The sequence below is a fragment of the Crocuta crocuta genome, unplaced genomic scaffold, assembly GCF_008692635.1.
Source record: "Crocuta crocuta isolate KB4526 unplaced genomic scaffold, BGI_CrCroc_1.0 scaffold78, whole genome shotgun sequence".
Lineage (NCBI taxonomy): Eukaryota > Metazoa > Chordata > Mammalia > Carnivora > Hyaenidae > Crocuta > Crocuta crocuta.
Window position 1 is genome coordinate 3,757,338 of NW_027532617.1, and position 27,030 is coordinate 3,784,367.

At 36.3% G+C, this 27,030-nt stretch overlaps 1 pseudogene; it reads left to right on the forward strand.

Moving 5' to 3' along the window:
• LOC144245169 (eukaryotic translation initiation factor 5 pseudogene) overlaps positions 1–26,394 on the forward strand; it is an 87,318-nt pseudogene extending 60,924 nt beyond the window's left edge.
• Positions 26,395–27,030: the final 636 nt, after the last annotated feature.

Here is a 27,030-nt window from a genome sequence, read left to right on the forward strand (position 1 = left end):
AATGGAAAGGCACTATCTTTTGTAATTCCACTGGAGTCAATACATGCTTTCATCATGGCACCTCTGACTACTAGCCTTATTTTTTTAAGTGTTTGTTTTACCTTTACATACTTTAAGCTTTTTTTTTTTTTTTTACTGTAAGCTTCTTAATGGCAGCACTTACAGCTTTTTGTCATTTTATTCCCAACGTGTCATATATTAAGTATGCAATAAGTGATTGACAAAAGCATGATTACATGAATAAATTAATGTAAACGTTTCTTTCCCTCAACCATTTCAACGTCTAATGGGGAAACATACTCAGTCTTCAAAAATTATAATAGAGTATGCATCTGCAGTGGTTGACTTGTTTGCCTTCTGACTATTATCTCCAGATAGGTCAAGGGAAAACATATATTCATTGTGAAAAGGAAATGTTTTCCTGTGTCTTTTGCAATTTGCTTATATCATTCTTGTCATCTCCTAATTCTCTGTATCTAGATAGTTGGTTTTATATATCTCCTAAATATAGCAACTAAATACAGACATAAAGCTGGGCATAATTTTACAATATAAAATTAGTCAAACTATCCATATAGCAATTTATATTTTGAGAGGAATGAATTTTATAAGAAATATGTTAGAAGATACACCTTTTCAAGACAAGTGTATTTTTACCATGACCTGTATTTTCTAGTTAACAAAGGTTATATGAATTAGAACTCATTTAAGGTTATGGTGGTTTTACCTGTTGACAAATTGTGGAATGGACTAAATAGGAGGATACAAAGAAAAGAAAAAAAAAAAAACGAGTAGAAACTGGACCCAGTAGTTGAAATTCTGTTCCCCAGGCATTAGTCATTTTTTTTCCCATTGGAGGAAGGTCAGAGTGAGAGGGCTGGAGGAGACGGAGGAATGATGAATGTAATGAGGGGAAGAGGTTGAGCAAATTATTCTAGAACCCATGATTTAGGTTTCAAATACAGATACCTTCTAAAGGAAGTGAAAATGGTGATCTCAGTTTGCTCCCTAGCAACTACTGTAGCAGAAATGCAATTTGAATGCATCAATGTGTTTCACATATTGGTAATCTCTGTGGAAATGTCTAATGAGCTCCTGTTGGGACAGTTTTCCATATTATGCTTCGGCGCCAGGGCATGCATTTGTCCGGATGTCTGTAGCATCCTGAGCCGCTCAACAAATTTTAAGCATTTTGGAGATAAAAATAGTTTGAGGCTCTCCCTAAGCACTTCCTAAAGTAGCAGGCTGAAAACAAAATGCAGCCCCAAAACCTTAATAATTGAAGCCTGCCTCACCTGAGTACTCAGCATGACAAGAAACTGGCTGACATTTACATGGAAAACCACATATTCCACATGGCTATTGATGAGCTTATTTTCAGAAAGAAATACAGTTGTCATTTAATCAAAATGTAACACATCGGTATGAAATTTGATGAGCTAGCACAAAGTCAACTGTGTTTGATCTCTTATTTCCAATTAACCTAAAACATTTTTTAATTTTCCCTACTTCTTAACAATTCACTTTTAAAAATCCATTCATAAAATTTAAACGCAATGTGCTGAATTTAAATGTCTATCTTTATCTGCTTCTATTTCCATCCCTTTCTTTTTCAATCCCTTGCTTTCTTTTTTTCCTCAATAAAGAAATGAGAAATGAAGAGGGACTGCCATCTACTGGTATATAGGAAACATTTCTGAAATAGTTAAACAGCACCAGGTATTGTAATAGTTTTACCAAGGACATTGCCAGAGACGAAGAAAAGGCTGCAATGCTTTAAGCTCTTTAAATGAAACTCTGGTTGATATTCATTCATCCGCTAATTTCAACAAATTTAATTTAGAACTTGCAGTATTACCAAGCACTGAGCAGAATCCATAGAACACAGAGATTTCTAAATCCTGGCACTTGATAGAAAAACCATTTCATTTTCTTTCCCTCCTCTGTTCATGCGCTGTCGATTGTATACAAATCTGTTTTTGTACCATGCGCTTGAGTTAATGGATTGAGCCTCTGAGGATAATTTCTGGAAAATATTAAATATTTACAGGCTATGCTGCCAGCAAAAAATCCCAGGAGGACTCCAGAGTCATACAGATCTTGTAAATACCTTTTCTTCACTCTTTCAAAATTCGGTGTACTTATTTTAATATATTTAATAATCTCTCTAAATATTACCTTTCACAAAGGAATGAAGAAAAATAGAAAAGTAATGTGTTGAGTGTGTTCCTTAATCGGAGGCACAGAATAAGAATAATGGAAGTGCTACAGAAAAAAACACAGATATTGATTTCACAACATGAATACTGATCAATACATCAAGAACGTTCAGTCTATACCTGGGAAGATTTGGCAAGCTTTCTCTATGCTTCTGACTCCGATCAAACCAAAACTCACTCAGGCAAGGAAAAACCCCACAATGCATAGGATCATAAAAGTCCAATAAAAAAAAGGATTATTGTACAAACATTAGAAATTAGAAGCATTTTAGTTGTATACAACTATATAACTATTCATTTGTAGTTTTGTTATTTATCTGAAACCTTGGTTTTCCCATTACACATCAACTTTGAAGACAATCAAGTTCTGCAGATGATTTAGTGGCACTTATGGATGAGCCCCCAACTCAGTTTCATCATCATTGCAAATTCAAACTTCTTCAATCTACCTGTATTTATAATACCCATAATTATAACACTCATAATTCTCTTTGGCAACTAAAATAACACATACCTTCCATTTACTTCTATACACCAATCATAGCATAGTGCTTGGCCTGTTATATTCCCCAATATACTTATATTAAAGGACTGAGTGAATACCATTGAGGTTTCTGTGTGTGGATAATTAGAGAGGCTGCAACCAGTGATGTGTCAGTTCTCTTCTGCTCTATTGTTTCCAGAGTCTTACTTAATTTTGCTCTTTTAGAAAAATTATAGTGAAATAAGTTTTGACTTACAGGAGAGTTACAAAGATGGTAGAGAGAGTTCTTTCATGCCCTTCATTCAGCTTCTCTTTAATGTTACTATCATATATAACCAAGGGATAATTATTAAAAGTGAGAATTTAACATCATTATAGTACTATTAACTGCAAATGTACTTTGAATTTCCCCAGCTTTCCCACGATGGTCGGTTTATTTTTGTTCCAAGGTACCAAAATGGAGTTAGTTATTGTATCTCTAGACCCCTCTAGTCTGTGACAGTTCCTCAGTTTTCCTTATTTTTCATGACCTTGACACTTCTGAAGAACACTGGTCATAAGCTTTGTAGAATGCTCCTCACTTTGTGTTTGTCTGATGTTTTCTCATAATTGCACTGGCATTATAGATTTTTGGAAATAATACCACAAAGGAGAGGTGTGCTTTTCATCACATTTGATCAAGGGTCTATGATATCAGTATGTCTTATTATGACAGTGTTAATTTTAATCACGTGAGAAGTATCTGCCAGGTTTCTCCACTGTAAGTTCTACCTTCTAGAAGGAGAAAGAAGTATCAAAGACTTTGTTACTATTTCTCCAGGCCTGGGTGTTTACTCACCTCAAGTGCTGATCAGTACTCAGTACACTGAAGACTTGAGGGGAATCCTTTTCAACTTTTAGAGCTTTGTCCTGCCCGCTGCTCCCCTGCACATTTCCCCTATAAATTTCTTTCTGCATTTTCAACTCTGTTTTCTCAACTCAGAGAAACCGTGAGGCTCTGTTTGGGTTCCCTCTCCCTGTACTGAGTCCTAGAAATTCTCTTAAGGCAGTAAGTTAGATCAATAGTAGGATTGACTTCATTTGTTTTCCTTCTCTCAGATGCTTGTTGTTCAATGTCTGAAAACCACTTTTTAAAACATTTTCTCTTATTTTTTGTTTGTTTGTTTAGGTGTATGTGTATATCCAGGTTTTTACTTTGTGTGGCCAGAAGCAGATGCCTGGTCCAAAGTTTTAAATACCATCCATGTGCTAACACCACTAAAATTGAAATTTTAGTCCAGAACTCTCCCTTGAACTACAAGCATATCCTATATCCTATTTTATATTTTTCCTTAAATGCTTATTGACATTCAAAAACCCAGCTTAGCCAAGGCAGAACTCATGATTCACTCCCCTCCTATCCATTTCTCTCCCCTCTTCCCAATCTCAGTACTTCTCACCAGCAGCCCCCTGGATGTTCAGTCCAAAAATCAGGAGTTCTCCTTGACTCTTCTCTTCTCCTAACTGCCATATCCAATACATTAGCAATTCCTATTTTTCTATTTCAAATGCATTTCAAATCCAGCCACTAAACACTCTCTACACTACAACCACTCTCAGAATCTCATCTGAGCCATTGCAGAAACTTCCCCTTTCATTGATTATCCAGCAACCAGAATATTCTTGTAAAGTATACCTAAGATCATGTTACCTCACTGATAATGAATTTTCAGCAGCTTCCCATTGCAATTAGAATACATTCCACACACATGACCATGACCTTCAAGGCCGTTCTTGATCTGGATGCCGTCTTCATCTCCAACCTCATTTTATACCTCTTTTTTCCTCCATTCTAGGCACTTAGGCTTCCTTTCTATTCTCAGAATGTATCAAGCATCGTTCTACCCCAGTGCCTTTATACTTTTTATTCTCTTTCCTGGAATGCTCTTTCCCCAACCTTATGATATGGCTGGGTTGTTGTTGTTTTTTTTTCCTGTCATTCAGGTTTCAGCTTTAATGTCACCTTCTTCAGAAAGTGTTCCTTGGCCATTATTTAAAGTAGAGCTCCTACCTCCAATTAATTTCTTTCATATCACGGCATTTGGTTCTTTTATAATTCTTAAAATAAGTTTTCATTGGCTTGTGTACTTGCTTCTTTGTTTATTTACTAGTGTTTCTTAGATTCCTAGAGAAAAGAAAATCATCTGTCTTTTTCACAACTGTATCTGCATTGTACGATACAGTGTCTGGTATGTATTACCTGTTCTATAGAATTTCTCGAGCAAATGAATAAGGACTTTTTTCAGAGATAAGAAGGAGGCTAATGTTATGATCCAGACAAGATCTGACTTGGTAAGTAAGAATCTGGACAAAGTGTCAGCAAACAAGAGTCAATGCGCTTGTCTCCTATTTTTGTAAATAAAGTCATGTGGAAACACAGCCACTCCCATTTTATCATACATAGTCTGTGGCTACAGTGGCAGGATTTCCAACAGAGACCATATACCCTAGGAAGCCTAGAATATTTACCATCTATCCTTCAGAGAAAATGTTTGCCAACTCCTGATATAGACATATGTAGAGATATTGGAGATACAGCAGGAAAAGTAGAATATCTAAAGCATTACTCTTAGACCACAACTCTGTGTTCCATGATAATCCACATGCAATTCATCTCTCTCCCACTACGTGATCTGTTCACTATATTCTCCCCTATGTAACCTAACCCCACAGTTCAGATAACCAGTTTTAATAGTATGTATCTTATATTTCTGAGACCTTGATTATAAATCTCAAAACCTGCTTTACTACTGTAAACATAAAGCCAGGATCTGATGTATACATCCTGTAGCGTCTCACAATATTCTAGAACTTTCCAGTTACATGTGCTGATTCAAGCACTACTATCATTCTTGCTATTTATTTTGTATGTTAAAAATGTTGTTTCATGAAACTTGTTAAAATGCATATTGTTTTTGTCAGAATTCTATTAAAATGTAATTTCAACCAGAAACAGTGATCCATCTTTCTAGGGCCATTAAGTCCTTTTAAACAGGCATTCAATGCATTCAACCTTCCAGACTGTAATACTCATACTCCCAACTAGACCCCTACATATGCAATGCAATGTACATTTCCAGTTCTTTCCCAAGTTCTTAAAATCAATCAAAAAAAATATTTTACTCAACTAGCAATGAGTGTTTGTGACACTTTTTCTACATTTTTGGTACACATACAAGGAAGCAGGAGGCCATAGAAGACTTCATTCATCTTTCAGAGAAGTCTCTGATATTTCCAAGGTTGCCTCACTTTGTTACCATCCCACCTTTGAGGAAGGGACTTGTCAACTTCATATGACCACATCCCAGATACATAGTATTACCACCTACACAAATGATGTTATACTGTCTATTTCCTGACCCAAAGTGGGGGTACCTCTGTGGTCAGTCAGTTAAGCATCTGACTCTTGATTTTGACTCAGGTCATGATTCTCAGGGCTCTAAAGTTTGAGCTCCACACCCAGCTCCATATTGTGGAGCCTGCTTGGGATTCTCTCTCTCTCTCACTCTCTCTCCCCCTCCCCTGTGCCTGTTTTCTTTTTCTCAATAAAGAAATAAATAATAAATAGATAAATAAATAAAAATAAAATAATAAAAGTGATTGAGAGGTCATCAGATCACAAAGAAAAAAGCTGAATTTGGGGAAGGGACTATTATGGGCACATGTACCTTACTCCCCTACTTTGCCCTTCCTGGTTATATTCTTGAAAGTGACGAGTGTATGTATAATTAGGCTACTGATACCAAATATAAGTTTGTCATCACAAGTAACATTGGTCACTACAGGGGAAGATGGGGACCTATTAAGATGATGTGAATGCTTCTGTAACTATCTTAGATACTTTATGTCTGTGCAAAAGCAGCCAGCATGGTAACTTGAATGCCTTGGAAGCCCCCAAGCTCACACTTTAAGCAAAACCAAAACAAAATGGAAACAACCCATTTGCATACTTTCCATAACCAGCTTCTTCATCACTTAGTACGTCCTGCAGCAAAGGCCTAGGACCAATGAAAAACAAACTTTAAAAAAAAACACTGAGAAAGCAATCTTAAAACATAACCACATTATTTACAGAGTGCATAGTTTAATATTCAAGATTAACTCAGATTAACATCGTAACAACTAAAAAGTATGTAAATATGTAAATTAAATTATATTAAGGACCAAGGAACAGAGTATATCAAATTTTTAGATGTTCTTCTGAATATCGGGACAAGATATTGGTTTATCATTAAGAAGCCAATATATATAATTTAGATGTGCTAAACATCTATTAACCAAGAAATAACCTTTCATAATTATTATATTTATACATACTCTCTTATCCCCAAAGTTAACAATATAAAAGATATTTTTATGGTAAGTATTGAGTACCATGGATTTTAACTTCTTTACTCCTTTCTAGTTTAATATTGATCAATACCATCATCTCACCACAAAAGAAAAAAATCCAAATTATACAAGTAATAAAGCAACAGTATTTATAATATGGCAATATTAAAAATTAGTTCACTTATCTGTCAACAAATGACAGATATATTGATATATGGATGGAAAAATATGAGATTGGGCTCAGGTTTTCTTCAGTTCGTATAGTTTTTCTTACCTATTTTGCTAAAATCTATAAATACTCCAATTCTATTATTCTCATGACCAAATTTCTCTCAGTTTCTCAAAAATATAAGAGCCCGCTTCAGATTCTGTGTCTCCATCTCTCTCTGCCCCTCTCCCACTTGTGCTTCCCCTTTCTTTCTTTCTCTCTTTCTCTCTCTCTCTCTCAAAAATAAATAAACATTTAAAAAATAAAAAAAGATAGGTTGGTATAAGAAGAAAAATTCTTTTTATTCAGATTTTCAAGATACTTTTTTCACATACACACAGCTTTGTTTTTTCCCTACAAGATAATGGTCTCCATAGAGTGAGCAATCTCTCCTTCTTATCAAGTGAGTCAATCTCTTGTACTTATCTCCACCCCTCCATCCTCCCCTGAGCCTTTGGTCATGCCATTCTTTCTGTTAAAATACCCTTGCCTCATGCTCTCTTGCGTCAGGGAACAATTCAGCTAATGCTGATACCAACAAACTGTTAGGAATCTCAAGGCTGATGAATTCAATTAGCTTCTCTACTAGTAATACTCTGCATGTTTGGCATTTCACAAGACCTTCTGTTCATCCTGCCCACCTCTCCTTCTCTAAGTAATATGCAGCAGCAGCAGCAATAAATATTCATTAAGCTATATTATGTACTAAATTCTGTTGTAAATGTTGGCACTACAGTGAGTTATAAGAGACTGCAATTATGTTACTAGGTACCATCCAAGATGATGAGGCTACAATAAAAGTCTCAATGATTAACAATTTAGTTGGGGTTATGTTAAAATGAAAATAAGTGATATAAACTATGATATGGTATCAAGTGATTATCCCAGAATGTAGATGAGAACAAATTTGAGATAAAGGGGGGATTGTTGTCAACAGGAGTAGTCAGGAAATATTTTGGGGTAAAAAGCAAATAAAGTAGGGAAAAAAAGGAATGAACACAATTGTGGAGGTGAGACTATATGGAAAATATATGGAGTGTTCATAGCAAACAGAAAGTTTTGAATTAAGGTCATGAATGCCAAAGTACAGTGCCTCTATTTATTTTATAGAATGACAAAGAGCAAAAGAGACTTCTGACCTGTGAGTAACATGAACAGAGAATTGGTTTACAAAGATTAATCTGGCATCACAGTGCTATGTGGATCAAGGGTAGGAAGATGTTTTAGGAGACTTTTGCAGAAGACTAAAGATAATTGTGCTCTGCAACATGGTAGTGCCAATGGGATTTTTTTTAAATGTAGTGATATTACAAAGAAAAAATCAGTACAAATTTGTGAGTAACATAGAGATTAATTTGGAGAGAGGCTAAGGCTAGAAAAAAATGCTGGTTTATGAACTTTTGTACACGGAGCAAAGTCAAGATCAGTGCCTGGAAGGTAAAAAGCAGAGAAAAATCACCATGTTATAGAAATCATTTTTTAAAACTCAACTGGACAACACTTTTGCTGTGACTTATTGCATCACATTTTCCTTTCCTTGGTGGCCACATCTTATCCTTCTTTGTTTTGAGCTGTGCTTTGACAAATAGAATCATTCAATAAATCTTTTTCTTCCATTATACATTCTTTTATTATGCATTCATTTAATATGTATTTATTGAGTTCATACTAAAGGTTAGGCACTGTGTTAGGTAATAGGGATACAATGATGAACAGAAAAGACACAGTGCCTGCCATCATAATAGTTATAGTATGAAGGAGAAAGCATATATTTAACAAATAATTGCACAAAATAATTTAATGTGATTATTATACATGCTATTACATAAACGTACAGAAGGCTATTAGAGTTTATAGCAGGAGGAGTTAGCCTAAACTGGTAAAAGGTTCTGAGAAAGATTCCCTAACAAATGAGAATGCCATACAATCTGAGACTTGAAGGATGGTTGGAGTTAGCTAGGCTAGGAAAAAATTGTGTGTGTGTGTGTGTGTGTGTGTGTGTGTGTGTGTGTGTGTGTGAGAGAGAGAGAGAGACAGAGAGAGAGAGAGAGAGACAGAGAGACAGAGAGACAGAGAAACAGAGAGAGACAGAGACAGAGAGAGAAAGATGGAAGGAGAGAGAAGGGGAGAAAGGGGATAGGTGAAGGGAATGTCTCACATGCAGGAGACAGGATGTACAATGGCTACAAAGTCAAAGGAATTTTGTGTATTTCAGGAACCAAGAGGTTGGTGTGGATGGAGTAAAGTAAAGAAAAGAGAGAGAGATAGTCAAAGATGAGGATGGATAAACAGGTTTGAACTATATTGTCTAAATTTCACAGAATTTATAAGTTTACATATAGAGTAACAGAAAGCTACTAAATGCTTTAGTGGGGTTTTTTAATATTCTGGTGAAAGCATGGGTACTGGAATGAATAAAGACAAGATTAGAGACAGGAAAACCAGTTAGAAGACTATTTTTCTAAGTTCAGGCAATTGAAAATGGTGGCCTGGAGTAGTAGCAATAGAGGTTGAGAGAAGTGAACACATTCAAGACACGTTTTGTAAATATGGGAAGTAGAATCAACAAGATTTTTTTAAGTTTATTTATTTTGAAAAAGAGAGAAAGACAGATAGACAGACAGCACATAAGGAGGGTGGGAGGCNCAGGGCCCAACTATGCAGGACTCAATCTCATGAACCACGAGATCATGACATAAGCCAAAATCAAGAGTTGGACACTTAATCTACTGAGCCACCCAGGTGCCCCAGAATTGACAAGATTTGATAATGAATTGGATGTGATCCCTCTACCGAGGGAGTGGCAAAGGTGGCTCCCCGGTTTCTGAAAAGAACAACTCAATGGATGAAAAAGTCACTTACCAAGACAGCTAAGAGAAGAGAAGCTGCTTTAATGGGGGCAAATCATGGGTCCAGGTTTTGATGGTAAGTCATCAGCATGAAGTATTCATTAAGGTAGACCATGGTGTCTGTGGCTCTTGAGATCAATTTGGATTTAATATTTAGTGCTTGAATGAAGCATTGGGGTAGGAGGTGATTTCTGATAAATGAAGTTATATAAAAAGAATTTTCATTAACTATAGCTTCTATATTAAGTGAAATAAAATCTTCATCCAACATGAATCTAGAAGCTCAAAAACTAAAAACCTTAAAAACACTTTATTCATTTAATTAAAATTCTGATGAGAAGAAATTATATTTTCAAAAGAAGGTCAACTAATTTGTCTATACTAGTGTTAAGTGATTATTATTCACTTAAATGCAAGCAAGAAATGTCCAAGGTCAAGTTTCTTACTGTACGGAAAGGCATAATATTTGGCAGGCTAACATGCCATCCTTCCCAATCACTTTGTACTCCTTTGTTTTTTTCTGTACAAGTCACATTTTTTCATGGACTGACTAACTGTGGGTTACGAAACATATGTAGTTGAGAAGAAGCCATTTAAAAGACACCTCCTTCTCTCCAAAGATCAAATTTTGAATAAATAAGCTGTTGAAATGGAAGTTTTCTCAGTGATGATTATATCCAGGTTTTCTCTAATGAATAAATCCTTTCCATATCTGAATATATTGAATCACACTTTGCTTGGAAATCTTCCAAATTTTTTAACATTTATTCATTTTTGAGAAACAGAGACAGAGCATGAGTGGGGGAGGAGCAGAGAGAGAAAAGGAGACACAGAATCTGAAGGTGACTCCATGCTCCAAGCTGTCAGCACAGAGCCCGACTTGGGGCTCAAACCCATGAACTGTGAGATCATGACCTGAGCTGAAGTCAGATGCTTAACCGACTGAGCCACCCAGGCACTCCTGCTTGGAAATGTTCTAATGAAAGGAAACATATATTCCAAGCTCCTGCTTGGAAATGCTCTAATGAAAGGAAACATATAATAATTCAATCATGTGCTTATTTTTCATTTATGTATTCGTTTGTTCTACATAATAATAAATTAACAAAGCACTCTGCTAGATGCTAGACAGGAGGAAGTCAGATAAAAAGATGAATCGGATATAGGTACTTGCCCCTCAAGCATCTTAAAGCCTGGTAAATATGAAAGAAAGTTACAATAATACAAGGAAAAAATGAGAGTAAAAGACAGTACATAAATAAAATGTCATTGTAATTCAGGAGATGAAGAGTCTACTTTTAGCTGGTAAATGACTTAAGGCTTATGGTGGACATTGTTGTCTACCTACTCAGAATACATTGTTTTTATCTCCATTATGAAGCAGCCATGAAATTAATGACCTGCCAGTTCCAGGGGTAGACCTTGACTAGCTGAACTCAAAAATAGGCCCTGACTGACCTAAACTAATCATCATTTCTCTGGCCACATGAGTGAGCAGATGACCTAAGTTACTTCAGTGTAAAGCCAAGGACTTTTATTGAATTGGGGTGGGGGGGAAGGAGGCAGTTCTCTCTTTCTCTACATGATGTGGAATGCAAATGTAAGGCTTAGAATTCCTGCAACATTGTGTAACCATTAAGGAAATCATCCTGAGGAGAATGATCATGTGCAGGAATGGAGAGCCCAGGTTATCATGGATAAATGGCTTTGGGCCCTGAAGAATGCACTTGAAGCCTTCCCTTTATCTTAATTTTTCAGTGGCACAAGCCTTTATTTCCTTTATTAATCATACCAATTTGAGTGGTTCTCTGTTATTTATAATCAAACTGTTCTAACTACTAAAATATTTACAAAGGAATTAGCCTCTGAGCTGGAAATTGAAAAATGGTTAAGATGAGAGCCTGCAGATGAAAGGAAACTTTCTAGGCAGAAGGAAAGTAGGGATTTTCTGTGGTAAAATGCATCTCAGTTTGACTCTAATAAAGAGTGAACAATAATACGATGCAAAGAGATATTTGAGGTAAAGGTTCTAGAGAAAATGAATGCCTGATATCATTCTATACAGTAGTGGTTTCCAATATTAATAATCATGCACTTTTATTAGAAAAATATCTCACCCCACACTTTTAAATTTATTCACTTATTTATTAAGTATATATTCCTTATTACTATAATAATACAAGTAAAGTTTTAATATTGCTCCTCCCATATCATAATGCATCATCTTGTGTTTTCTTAAATATGCTCACCCCTCTTTGCAATCTACCATGGGACAATGTACAAGCCACTCCAAATTTTTGAACAAGAGCATAATATGATAATCTAATAATACGATAAGAACTATAGCTTAGAAAGAGCCACATGAGAGCAACATCTACAATGAATTCAGGTAGATATACTGGAAATAAGACAATTTATTAAGGGTTTTTTTTTTCAATAAGCCAGTAATCCAAGAATAATTGAAATACTTAATTTGAGTAGAAGCAGTGGAAGAAAAGAGAAGGAGGTGAATCTCATGGGTGTAATGCAGGTAGAATTGGTTAAAAATATATGTTAAGTATCAACTCAATCACGTGGTAGAAAGCCAATACATTGTAGTTCCCTTTTGATTTCTTTTGATTTTTTTAAATTTTTTTTAATATTTATTTTTGAAGGAGGAAGAGAAACAGAGCATGAGCAGGGGAGGAGCAGAAAGAAAGGGAGACACAGAATCCAAAATGGGTGCCAGACTTTGAGCTGTCAGCACTGATCCTAATGCACAAACCCACAAACCATGAGATCATGACCTGAGCCAAAGTTGGATGCTTAACCAACTGAGCCATTCAAGTGCCCATTCCTTCTTGATTTCTTTAGAACCGACCATACTTAACAATGGAGATAAAACTGGATGATTCAGTGTTAATCCGGCCAACTTATGGCCATATCTTATCCAAATGCTTGGAAGATTGGGAATAGACATTTAAAATGTACACATTTATGATATACCTTAGGTTGGACATTGGAAGATTAGATAAGATGTGAAGAACAAAGAATCGGGAAATTAAAGATTCCAAAAACAGACTAGTTAAAAGTTGGTGGTGTGGTCAAGACTGAGTAGGGAGGCACTGGAGGACATAATCTTTTCTACATAAAAGATGCTGTCAGGTGACTAGAGACATCAATCACCTGGGTCACAAAAAAATGCTGTTTTGTTCAGTGTGAGCAAGAACATTTGAGGACTAATTTTGTCTGACCCTGACAAAGTTGCAGGTTGTTGATATGCCATTTCCTCTGCTTTTATCAACAAATGCTATACCCAGAAAAATCAGAATGATAATAAATGAGAATGTCTTAAACCCATTACTAAACGCAAACTGAAATTCAAGCGCCATGTAAACATACTAGGTGGGAAATAAGCCAGCATAATAATAAATCCAATAACATACTGGAAGCTTATTTCCCTGTAAAATAAGACGCTCTCTAAGCACTTAAAGGAATGCCAATCATCCACCCTCAGCAACTATTCTCGTATTTGTCATTGTAGATTATGAAAATCTCATTTACAGAGCATTCAATACTTTGCCTTTTCTTTTACTGTTTCTCTTTATATTTATATATTGCTGTGCTTTAAGAAATAAAAAATCATATTCTGGGCAAGAATGCACTGATGTGAAACCGTCATTTTTCATGATTTGTCAGAGTTTATGGTTCACTCCCTTTCCTCATGTATTTATCTATTTCTGCATATCTAAACAAGTATTAGATTTTTGTAAATACATGCTGTATATACTTTAAATATGTAAGTGCCTTTAAGTTCATATTGTTGTCATATAGTCCCAAAAATGTTCAATATGGAAGAAATTGCACGGCTCACTAAATAGGTGTATATATTTTTAAATGCTATCAAACAATTCAACCAATTGGAAAATAGAAAAAGATGATCTTATTAGAATGACTTAGAGCTATATATTTTAATGTGTAGCTTCCAGACAGAAAAGGAGAAACTTTTAGCATGCTGAAAAGACAGGCAGAGGACTCAGTCCACTCATTAACCCCATTTGTGTAGAAGTCTCCCCATCACCTGCTTCCAAGTCCTGCAAAGGCAGATCAATCAGAAAGCACTTGTGGCTGGCCACTCCTCAAATGTTACCAGCACTTGTAAAAGATTCTCTTTGAAAATGTAATTCTTACTTAAATCTTAATGTTTACTGTTTTGTAACTATTGTTTGGATGTATTTCTGCATTTCACAGCATAGAACTCCATCTACTGCTTTTCAACATGGTGCCCTGAGAAGATCAGTCGGCAGGGAAAACCATGGACTCACCCAAGCTCTGTCACTAAGCTTGGTAAGAATTGGAGCAGGACATTAACCTACAGAAAAGTCAGCCTCTTCATCTGCCTCTAAATCTCTCAGAACTTAGATTTTACCCTGCTTCATAATTTAGTGCTGTTTGTAAAACAAAGCAGAGCAAAAACCAACATATGTTATCAAGTATTGTCATTAAAAGTGTTAAATTAGTTTGGATCCCTTGGGGAACAAAACCTACAACCCCATTGGTAATCATTAGCCAGAAATTTGATTCCCTCAAATATTTCTCCGGCTCTCTCAAGACAAGAAATATGATGTCAAAGATGCCACCCGGGTGCACATTCTTAATTCCTTGCTAAGCCTCTACAAGCCCTATTTACTCTCTTTTGCAAAGCAATAACCTTTTCAACTCTCATTCTTAAATCCTAGACAGATCAACTCTACACATTTTTTCCGTATCTCCTTTACTCTTGGCCCCGCCATAGATCTGTTTGACCTTTTCTAAACAGAGAGCTTTCCAAGCAGAGCACGCACTTGGCTTTAACAATCCAGCACAAAAGCTAGAAGAAAAACCTTCCACCGTCAGGGAGAAGAGAACTCTGATCTCTCCTCCCAACTAAATTCTATACTTTGTTTGGTTGTTAGCTTGTTCACCTTTCAGATGCCATGCAAGAGCTTTGTATGTATGTCCATACACACAAACACACCACACACACACATGCACGCGTGCGCGCGCATCTTTTATATGTAATCACATTATTAAGTGTGCTGCCATAATAAACATTTTATAGCTGAATTGTGAAAACATAGAAAGATCGCTAACTAACCCAAGATCGCACTGCTGAGAACCGTGGAGCGCTTTGAATATAGATAGAGTGAAAGAGAGAGGGTATAAGGCAGGACGACTGTCTGCGCAGAGATGTGGCTATTTCTTTTTACCTACAATATCTTAGTAAAGTCAGTTATGACAAAATCATAATTAGAAATCCATTAGGAGTTTCATATGTAAGTAACTTTTGGTACAGAAATTTGTCAAAAGCTTTGTTGAACACCCAAATGAATGATATAAAATAGCTTACACTTCTCATATTTCTATTTTATCACCGCACACAATCAGAAAGGTTACTGTACATATGCATATTCCTTATAGAAGTATAATTATGTAGTTTGGCCATTGATGTTACACACAATTTGGGAGATGTATTATCTCATTTAATTCTCAAGACAAAATATAAGTGACAATATTTCCATTTTTAAGCTGAAGAAATAGAGGATCACGTAATTTAAACTACTTGTTCAGAATCACCCAGTTATAGGTAGTAATACTGAGATTTGAACAATTTCACTCCAAAGCCCAGAGCTCTCCTTTACCTTTTACTTTATCTTTTTGCCATGAATTAAGTATCCTTAAACTTTTCTTTTTTTTTTTAAATTTTTTAATGTTTTATTTATTTCCAGGAGAGAGAGAGAGACAGCCTGAGCAGGGAAGGTCAGAGAGAGAGGGAGTCACAGACTGAAACAGGCTCCAGGCTCTGAGCTGGCAGTCAGCACAGAGCCCGACGCGGGGCTCGAACCCCCGAAACGCGAGATCATGACCTAAGCGAAAGTCGGACGCTTAACCGACTAAGCCACCCAGGCGCCCCTAAACTTTTCTTTAAATATTTCTCAAATTCCACACCATTGCTGTAAAACAATGACATTTGTTCGTTTGTAATAAAAATAATAGTACCTACTCTTTACTACAATAATATTGTATCAATGCTATATTTACATAATCTAATTTAATCCTCACATCAACCCCATGAGGTGGATATTGTTACTCCTTCATTACAGATAGTAGAATTAAGGATCAAAATAGTTAAGAAACTCGTTCAGGTTTCCAAAGTTAAGAAGCAACAGAAATAAGATTTGAGCACAAATGCAACTATTTGATACTGAAGACCATACTTTTAATCTCTACACTAAAGTTTGTAGCTGTAGAGATGTTTAGAGTAAATTTTATTTATGGAGGTCCCATTTGAATTCTGCCAATTCTCTAGTACAACAATTAAGGAAACATTAAAAATAATGAAAAATAATAGGAGAAGTTCTGCAAGAGGAGAGGAGGTGTATGAGAGGTCTCTATACCTACCACTAAGTTTTCCTATAGTTCTAAAATTGCTCTAAAAATTAGTCTGCATAATTTTTAAAATTTTCTCTTGAAGATCCCTTAAAATCACCAATTGTTGGCCCTATAGTACTGTCATTGACAAGATCTGAAAAACCCTAACCACAGTTCTATAAAAGGAAGTAAGGATCCATGAAAGAATTCAGGTAATGACCACAGACAGGTGATTTGCCTCCTAATAATTTTATGACTGCTTTTGAAAGGAGTGGAAAGGTACTTAAAACACAAAATGTGTGCCAAAACGTACCATATAAAAGACATTTTCAATATCAGTGAAGCTAATCACCTTTTTTTCTCCTCCACAATACCTGTCTGTCCTTTAATTTCTGTGCCTAACTCCATGCTTCTAACAATTCTTGGTACATGGTTGAGACTACTGATTATTGATCCTTCCACAGAATCATGCCACACTGGACTTGATTCCACATGTTTGTTGCAAAGCCCCTGACAACAATTTGATTTCTAGCTGAAGAATGTACATAATACAAATGTTAATGATAACATTCAATTTTACATTATAGTGGTAGCTTTCACATTATATTTTAAGTCAAAAAAGACTGTAAGTTAATCCATAATCCACTTCTGAAAAATAATTAATACTCTGATTTATCATTAAACATTTTTAATACTAGGCAATGTATTTAATCCTCATTTTAAAACATTTGATTATTCAATTTTTACTAATAATTGTATCACCACATAATAAAAAGTATATGCTCTATATGCCAGAAGTATGTGATAAAGTTTTAAGCCTGAAAAATGGAATGGCCATAGCCTTACATGATTATAATTTTGTAATTATACTGTTAAGTCTAGTAAAAAATATCACTAGCCTCCTCTTCCTGACATATTTGTAGATAAATATTGTCTGTACATTGAATATTGCTAGTTGATGTGCTTCTTAGTTCACTTTATTCCAAGGTACAAATGGAAACATTTGTGTTCTGTTCCTTCTACATTTGGTATTTTTAAAAACTATGCTATCACTTTATCTTACATTTTCATGAATTATGGCCTAAACTGTAAATATAGCCTATTCAGACCTTACAAGGATCAAAAATGTAAAGAAACCAGAAAAATAAAGCTTATGTGACACAGTAACTGGAGGATATATTGATTTAAAAATGGATAAAATTAGATCTGTTCCCTTGCAGAGAAGGAATGTAATGTAATGTTACAGGAAGAGAGATAAGACTAATATATATTTATAAATAAAGCTATTTTTTAATGATAGGAAGATATTTAAGTAATTGACCAAAGAACTTTGTTGATGCTGATATAGAAGAAGCATTACAGAGGATTAGTGGCAAAAACATCGATATTATAGTAGCTGATACAGTGCTGTGGGTATCCAGGGATGTGTAAATAAATATACAAAATGAACAATGGCATAAATAGCCCTAAGGATTTAATGATTCAGACTATATTGACTAGAGTGATTGTGTTAAGTTTTGAGTCTATGATGAAAAAAAGGTAATATAACCCTTCTCCTCTGGAGCTTTTATGCCATTTGGGAAGATAGACAATAGCAACTAATGTTTAAAGTTTGTGAGAAGCATATCCAAGAAAGAGGCTCCATGGTAGAAAACTAAGAGTGTAGGAGTTAATAGGCAGAGAAAGCCTCTCTGGGTAAGTGACATTTGAATGGAGACATGAAGGATAAGAAGTAACAGGAGAGCAAGACGAGGCAAAAGATATCTTCAGGTAAAGTGTACAGTAAGTGCAAATGCCCTGATGTGGGAAAAGAATTTTGCTATAAAAATAACTTTCATGGAAGAGTGTGGGGGATGAATGAGAAAGTGGCACGAAATAAGATTGAACAGTAGGCTGGTTCCAGATACTGCCTGGGCTTGCAGCCGTTACAAGGGGTTAGAAATGTGTTTTAAATGCAAGAGTAACCATGAACAGAGTTTACAAGGTAGTGAAATGATAGAACCTGAGTTTTAAAAATAAGCATTTGATTTGATATATGGAGAATACATTGTAGGAAGGCAACAGTGAAAGTGGTACACCTACATTGTTTCTGCCTTCCCCACATCCATTTCCTCATCTCTTGGAAATAATGCCCTGATGTTCCTCTAGGGAATTATCTTTCCCATCTCTCTGTCCCTGTGGATTGGGTATGGCTGACCCTACTTGAACCAGAATTCCACATAGTTGCTCTCGACGAATTAGAGCAGTGTTTCTCTGCCTAATCCAGCACCTGGTTCTGGGATGCTCATAGGACCCAGGCCAGGCTCGTGAGAGCCCTACCTTAATCTTTTATGAAAGCAAAAAATTGGAAAAGAGAAGTGATATTTCTCCGGGAACGAGAGCTTTTCTAAACCTGGAACCAACACAGTTAGGAGACAATTAAAGTAACTAGAAAGGGATAGTAGGTGACTTGATTTAGATGGGTGAAAGGAGATAGAGAGGAGTGGGCATACGGCAAACATATCTTTGAGGTAGATTTGACTGGGTTTCCTGATGAAATAGAAATAATGAAGAAAAATACTTCAATTTTTACTTTATGAGACAGGGTAAGTGGATGGTGGTACTGAATAGAGTGAGGAAAAGATAAAGGAACTAGGCTTGGTGAATAAATCTCTTTGCACTTGTTTAATTTGAGAGAATGTCAGCCCTTTTGAGTGGATATGTCAGGATGACAATTGGATACATGAATCTGAATCTTAGGAGAGTATATGAACTGTATATACAGGTTGAAATTGGAACAGGTAAGGAGTGAATAAAGATAATTTTGCAGGGCCCAGGTTAAGCCTTAAGAAATTCCAACAGAGTAAACTGAAAAGGAGCAGAGGATAAAACAAAAGATAGAAATGTCCACATTCATTATAATCCTTTAACAAACTATGAATCATGAAGAAGAATCTTAGTAGATGCTTAATTTCAAACTATTGACTATGGTCTTTGCTGTCAAAGAACACCTGCCATCCCTTAGGACTATTAAAGCAAACGTCTATATGAAGTTACCACTTTATTGCTATTTAGAAAATTGTGCTTTCAAAAATGTCTGTTCATTTCTACTGAGAAAGGTTTTCCAATTGACCATTTGTTCCCAGAAAAATGCCAAAGATTCTGAATTCTTCAAGAATCTACTGAACCTTTCTAATCCTGCAACAAATTTCACTGCATCTTGAGGGCTGTGAAAGAAAGTCAAAGAGGGCTGCAGAGGCCAGTTTAGTGAGGAGTGCATTGGTAAGTTTTCAAACTTCCTGACTCTTTTCAAGGACAGCACTTTGGATGAACCAAATGTTCTGTCTTGCTGAAGACTTAATGGAAAGGAAAAATGTGTGAAGTTTCACAGAAGTAATTCTAAATTTAGACAGAATATAATTATTTACACGATTATACAACAAAACCATTAGTTGGTGCTTAGTGACTCATAATGATTCCGGTTTGGTGTTTTTTTGTTTTTTGGTTTTTTTTGGGGGGGGATCATAAGAAAGAAATTCCAAATGGCAAATTACATCAAATAGTAGGTACTGCACAGCAATATAATATTTTATAAGGCAAAGTAACTCCATGTATTAGTGTCTATAAGCTTCCTGGACTGAAAGAAGAGGTAGTCTCCATTTGACAAAAACAGTGACTACATGTAGATGCCATACTAAATATGAGAGATAGAATCATTGCTCTCATGGACTTCAAATTCAAGTAAATAAAACAAATAAGTACAGAAGAATGTACTAGTTTAAGATTATGATAATGACCTTTATGAAAATAGAGAAACAACAGTGATTGGATGAGGGGTAATTATACCACTTGGGTCGTTGGGGAATTATAGCCAATGTGCATCTTCTCTTACTTCCATGTGAGACCATGTGGCTTGTGCTCATTTACCCATTTTGCTAGGAACAGTTGCTCTCTTTGTAGTTGATGACACTAGAAGGAAAGGAGATATCGCACCTTTTCCACACCTATAAGATCTTTTTTCCAGATCACATATGCGTGAATTCTGCAAGGCCAAAATATCCCTCCTTACTCAAAAAACTATTGGTACTAAATGCACTTAATGCCTCATATCCATTCCTCTATCCTGGCCTCTGTGAGGAATCAGTGTGAACTGTGTGTCACTGTGGCCATGTCCCTGTGAACCTAAGTTCTTTAAACTGTCCCTAGTTCTGTTCTCATGTCTATGATTCTTAGTATATCTGTCCCCTCACCTAGCATCCTACTCATAGTTTCTTTGCCTCCAAAATAATTCTACTGGGCTTTCTGGAACTCTTCCTATAAAACCAGTAAATCCTTATAACATTAGCAGCTTCCCCAAATATTACTTTAATTTAAAAAATTAGGTGACTATTGAGAAACATTTTGTAGCTCTCCCAAACAGAAGTTGTTCAAACATTCTAGAAAATAATAGCCAATAATAACAGAAAGATTTATTGTGCATTTCCTATGTACAAGCACTGACCTATACTGCACATGAATTTATTTCATGAATAAATTTCATAAATTTATTTCACTTAATTATTACAACACTCCTACAAGGTAGGTAATTTTATCCGTATTTTAGAGGTATGAAACTGAGGGAGAGATAATTAAATTACTTTCTCAAGGTCACAAAAGGATATGGAGAGATGAAACCATCAAGGGAATCCAGGCAGTCTGAATCCAGAACTGATGTCTTGGGCAATACTATCTTCTTGATAGTTCACAGGTTAGAAATGGAGCTCAAGTTCTCATTGTTGCCTTGATCCACAAAAGCTCTTCCATACACCTTTAAGAACTCCCATTCCTTGTTGTTTTCATCTACCAACCTCTTGGCCAATTCATCTCGTTCACTAAAGATCTTGGTACCTAGCTCAGAGTAGCCCTTTTCTCCTTGATTCCTGCCATCATCTCAGAAAATTCAATATCCATGTGGACAATTTACCCAACATCATATTTTAAAGGCCCCATGACTTCCTTATCACTAATGGTGTATTTCATGCCATCTCCACTGAAAACTTACCACTGAAATAATTTCCACTTCCAAAATCACAGACGTTTTACTCTCTGGTGAAAAGCCCATGCACCTGCTCAGGAGCCTTAACCCTTTCTGTTCTTCAGTGTCTTTGAGCCTTCAGCTCCACTGACCTTTTCACTTTTATTCCAAAATATCAAACTCCTTATATTTTTTATTGATTCTACAATCTTTCATTTCAGTTATTTTGGTACCAATACACTAACCTCCCTTGTCCAATCATTCTTTCAAAGCCTCCAGTGAGAAGAATCCTAACCCTGAACTCAACAATCTTTATTACCTGTGTCTGTATCTACATTCAGATACCTGAACACTCCTAAATGGATGGGCACTCCTATGAATTCAATAAATACATAATCTTAATATCATTCTCTAATCATCTCAATCTACTTTCTGTAACAAACATTTCGTATTTCATCCATTATTTACAAACCAGGATACTTTTTCTCTACTCTTTACTCTCAGTAGATTATTCCATTATATTTAACTAAAATGATTGGATACATCAAAAAGGAATTCCTTCCAACATTCTGCTGTCAAGTATCATTAACCTGCATTTATACCAATCATCTCCTCCTGCTTTCCTAATACAAAAAAAAAAGTACCAGTTTCTTCTCCTCTTGAAGGCCAGTTCCTCTACCTGTAATCTGTGTCCTCTCCCTCTCACATTCTCCAGAAGGTGTGCCAACATTTAAGACTTTAGCTTTCAGAGTGTCTGTGACCCACAATAAGAAATATATATTATATTGCAGCCCAATATATACTTATTATACATATATACTATATTTAAGTGTCATATAATATATACACTAGATATAAGTATCATGTATAAATATACAAAATATTTCTTACTATGGATTGCAGTGGACAATTTATACAAATAAGCAAAGCAAAATTTCTTTTTCTTGATGTTTATTTATTTTTGAGAGAGAGAGAGAGAAACAGAGTGTGAGTGGGGGAGAAGCAGGGAGAGAGAGGAAGACACAGAATCCGAAGCAGACTCCAGGCTCTGAGCCTGATACAGGGCTCAAACTCAAACCAGGAGATCATGACCTGAGCTGAAGTCGGAGGCTTAACTGACTGAACCACCCAGGTGCCCCCAAAACAAAATTTCTTAAGATAAGAGTACCTTATTATGAATGATACACTAATATTTTGTCTTCTTCCCCCCCCCTTTTTTTTTCTTTAATGCTGGTCCCCATTCACTAAATTACTTTTACAACACACTAATGAGTCATAAGTTGATTTGAGCCACAGTGAATTACCCTGTTCCCAATAACTTTAAATTCTTTCATCCAAAATGTTTTAAAAAGGTTTTATCCCCAAAGGCTCCTTCAGCTCATGTCTTCTACACACTTAGACTTACAAGAAAAGTTATTTAATTTCAGTCTCTACTATTTGTCCCGTTAACTTCTCAGACCGATCTAACCTGTCTTCTGCCCTGCTATTTCATGAAAACCACTTTCCTTCAGTTTCCATTAGCTGCCTGTTACTAAATTCAAGGGACATGGTTCAGCTTTCACCCTACTCGATATCTCAGCAGCATTTAACGGTTGGTTACTCCCTCCTTCTAGAAAGACAAATTTTTCCTGCCCTCCTTCATAGCACATTCCATTGGTGCCCCCCTCCCCCACCCTTCTCTTGGCTTACCTTATGTCAGCTTCTTTTTTGCTGTCTCTTCTGTCAGACTCTCAAATATTAGAGGCCATTTATTCACTTCTCTCCTCTTAGCATCCCCTTCTTACTTGTCATTTAGCTAGTACTTGCTCTTGTTGTTCGAATTTAGGAGACAAGTGAGATGTCCAATATTTATAGGCTAGAGGCCTCTAGACATCAGCTGTCTAATAAGACTTCCTGCCCCTGGAGAATATACAAATGTTCTTAATAATTCAGGATCCAAATCTTTTCCTGAATTGCTTCCAGGCATATGCAGTTACATAACAGAAAATACTGCTTTTTATATTCTATGCTCATGATCCTGAGTGCTTTAGCACATTTAGGATTGACTTTATAATTTTTGGCATATCAAAGAATATCAAGATTCCATCCGCATTTCCTATTTAGTTAAATTGAAGGTTTCCATTTCTCCCTATAATACTTAAGTATCTCTGGAAGTTAACAGCCTCTCTTGGAAGTCAGCTGGAAGCCTTTGAAAGTTACATGCTCAGTATCTGCGACATAGATTTTCCTGATGTATGAATCATCACACCAACCTTTCCTAGCTTTGAAAATTCTGCGATCTGTTCCAGGGGATTTGGCAATTTCTCCTGTCTTTAATTGCATTGTCTGGAGTATGACCAGAAATCCTTTTTCAAATGTCTCAATGAGAAAATGAAACTCATCTTTATATTCTTGTGTATTTTTCTCTAATTAGGTACTAGAAGTCACTTGGTTGATGCTTTAAAAATATGAAGATAATGCTCCAGCAACAAATATTTGCTCAATTTATAAATTCTCATCTTGCAGATCTGTGTTCTGCTCTTCTGAACCCAATACTTTTCACCTCAGTGCTGCATCCCAATGTAACAATTTTTCTGAATTTTGGCCTGCAATTATGGTTCCAAATTAAATTAAAATTCAATCTTCTGTTTGGTTATCAATTTGCAAGTAACCTAGCTAAATTTATAATTAGATAAATATTCACCTACACATAGTTAAGTTCACAGGCAGGGAGGACCGCGTGACAACTTACTGCTTTACAAAAGTTTTGGGATGCAACATGGATTATGTTTAAAAACTGGGAAGAGAAACCAGTTAGACATTTTTCCAAAGAAAACATGCAGATGGCCAAGAGACACGTGAAACATGCTCAACATCACTTGTCATCGGGGAAATACAAATCAAAGCCATGAAATATCACCTCAAACCTGTTAGAATGGCTAAAATCAAAAGACAAGAAACAAGTTGGCAAGAACAAGTTGTGGAGAACAAGGAACCCTTGTGTGCTATTTGTGGGAATGTAAATTGGTGTGGCCATAGTGGAAAACAGTACGGAAGTTCCATAAGAAATTTAAAATAGAGTCAGAGCGTGAATATTCCAGAGGTAGCGAGAGTATTCCAGAGGTCGCCAGGCCCCTGGCACTGAAGTGTGTGGACCCAGGGCGTCGCTGCGCTGCTCCACCGTCGCCTCCGCCGCCCTTTCTCGGACTCCCGTTCACCCGCGCGCCTCACATCATCCCAGTCCCAGGCGAGCAGTGTTGGGTTTATGTCTTTATTTGATGAAAACGAGCTGTTGAGCAGCCACTGGTACCTGTATTGGGGAAACATAGCGAATAGGCAAGAAGCTTACAGCCTCAGTGACGAAAATTTTTTCATGTCAGAGACCAAGAACTCTTGCAGTCGTTTATGTCACCCCTTCTTCTCCAGACAGAAGATACCAAAAAGTTGCAATCAAAGATCTCTTCACCTTACTGATAAAGCCACTAATAAGCCAAAATGTCTGTCATGTCAACTGCAGTAGGCCAGACCAGTTCTATCGCTACAAGATGCCCTGTCTGATTGCCAAGGTTGAGGGCAAAGGAAATGGTATCAAGACAGTTATCGAGAACATGGTTGACATTGCAAAGGCATTTAATAGGCCTCCAGTGTATCCCACCAAATATTTTGGTTGTGAGCTGGGACCACAGACCCAGTTTGATGTTAAGAATGACTGTTACATTGTCAATGGATCTTATGAGGCGAATAAGCTGCAAGATATGTTGGATGGATTCATTAAAAAATTTGTTCTCTGTCCTGAGTGTGAGAATCCTGAAACAGATCTGCATGTCAACCCAAAGAAGCAAACAATAGGTAACTCTTGTAAAGCCTGTGACTATCATGGCATGCTTGACACACATCATAAACTCTGCATGTTCATTCTCAGAAACTCACCTGAGAATTGTGACAGTGGTACAGGGAGGAAAGAAAAGAAAAAGAAAAACAGGAAGGGCAAAAACAAGGAAAATGGTTCCATGTCCAGCAGTGAGACCCCACCACCAACACCACCAAATGAGATCAGTCCTCCTCCACAGGCTGTGGAAGAGGAGGAGGATGACTGGGGGGAGGATACAACTCAGGAAGCTCAGAGATGCAGAATGGATGAAATAAGTGACCATGTGAAAGTTCTGATACTCAGTGATGATTTGGAAAGGACTGTTGAAAAGCGGGTCAATATCCTGTTTGATTTTGTTAAGAAAAAGAAAGAAGAAGGTATATTGACTCACTGGACAAAGAAATTGTTGCTGAAGCAGAAAGATTGGATGTAAAAGCCATGGGTCCTCTTGTTTTGACTGAAGTTCTTTTTAATGAGAAGATTAGAAAACAAATTAAGAAATACAGGTGCCATTTCCTATAATTTTGTCACAACAACAAAAAAGCTCAGCAGTACCTTCTTCATGGTCTGGAGTGTGTGGTAGCAATGCATCAAGCTCAGCTCATTTCCAAGATTCCCCATATCCTGAGGGAGATGTATGAGGCAGATCTGTTGGAAGAAGAAGTCATCATCAGTTGGTCAGAAAAGGCCTCTAAGAAATATGTTTCAAAAGACCTTGCCAAAGAGATTCGTGTTAAAGCAGAAACATTTATAAAATGGTTGAAGGAAGCAGAGGTGGTGAAGATGATGATGAAGATGAGAATATTGACATAGTGTATGCAGACTGCCAGTGTACCTAAAGCTGTGAAGTCTGACAACAAGGATGATGACATTGATATTGATGCCAATTAAAGGCGTGGGTGCAACCCAGCTTAAAAGCGTAATGCTGCAAATCTTAATGCATCATCAGCCAGAAGTGCAACATGTATGTGCAAAAGCTAAAATGGCTTAACATCATGCTACACTTTCTACTAAAAATGTGCTGCTCTGAGTGGTCTGTAATTAAGCCCAATAAGACATCTAGGGAGTCCATACACATATCAGGGAGCAGATATAGTTTGCTTATTTATAGCATCTTTTGTTTTGAAAAATTAATGGTGGACACATTTGGATCACATTTATACAGCTGAGTGAAGATTTGATTTTGGTCATTCTTAGGATTTTGGTTCTGAATGACTTAAGCTGAAATGGCTCCTCCTTAAAATACTGCACCATCATAAACCTGATAGGATTTTTGGAGCCTGTGAGATATTGTTAGATGCTGAGACTGTAAAGATATCTTCAGCAGAATGTAAACATAAGCTTACTTATAATTATCTTCATCAGCCATTAAGTACTTTTTGAGTGTTCAGTCCCTCAAATTGGCATCTGGTAATGTACATTCTTCCCATGCCAAGGTGGACTGATAATCAAATGGCAGCATGACATCTTTCTCTTACTGAGAAGTAAAAATGACCTCAGTGTTCTATAAATAATTTTAAGAGCAGGTTTTGAAACTTGAATTGTGTTTTTTCAGTTCATGTATATTTACCCCAAATTGTAGTCTTTGGAGTTATGTGCATTGCACATTGAATGAGCCAGGGGAATTATTACATTAACAAATAAGCATTTTATGTGGATGTAGCTG